This window comes from Lupinus angustifolius, chromosome LG01 (genome assembly GCF_001865875.1).
Source record: "Lupinus angustifolius cultivar Tanjil chromosome LG01, LupAngTanjil_v1.0, whole genome shotgun sequence".
Classification (NCBI taxonomy): domain Eukaryota; kingdom Viridiplantae; phylum Streptophyta; class Magnoliopsida; order Fabales; family Fabaceae; genus Lupinus; species Lupinus angustifolius.
Window position 1 is genome coordinate 4,951,911 of NC_032009.1, and position 648 is coordinate 4,952,558.

A 648-nucleotide genomic window follows, 5' to 3' on the forward strand; every position below is an offset into this window, starting at 1 on the left:
TTATGTATAAACAAAGAAGCGACCCGTGCAAGTGCACGGGTACACCGCTAGTTTTAAAACAACAAATTTACCCACCATATGGATCTGAGCAAATCTAATGCGGTAATAACATGAGAGATTTTAAACCAAAATAAATTTTAAACCAATTTGGTTTGTTATTACCGTATTAGAATTGAAAAATAGATGAACATGAGAGATGTTGATGGAAATCGATGCCATGGTGGTTTCGACTTCTCGCTAAGGTCACGGTGCTTTGCGACAACGATCATATCAACTCTAAGCTCCGATGTTTGGACGTGCCATTACCACTGAGGCATTGGCATGATATAAGGTGGCTCCTTTTGGAGATTTGAGGATTTCATTTAAAGTTTGTGGTGGTTGTTATTTCCTTTTCCAAATCTTGGACCATAAGAGAACAAGGATACGGGAGGAGGGGCAGCACAACGGCTCGCCACCATGGAGAACACTAATGAGTGGCACATCATGATGGCGAACATTACAGGAGATTAGTCACTCGTTTGGGTGAAGGTTGAGAATAAGTAAGGATGAAAGTTAGAGGTGAGGATAAAATGTGAAATAGGATAAAAAAACATCACTAAAAAACTCATGAGGTAAACCCAACAATAACTGTAGTACCAAAAAAGTGAT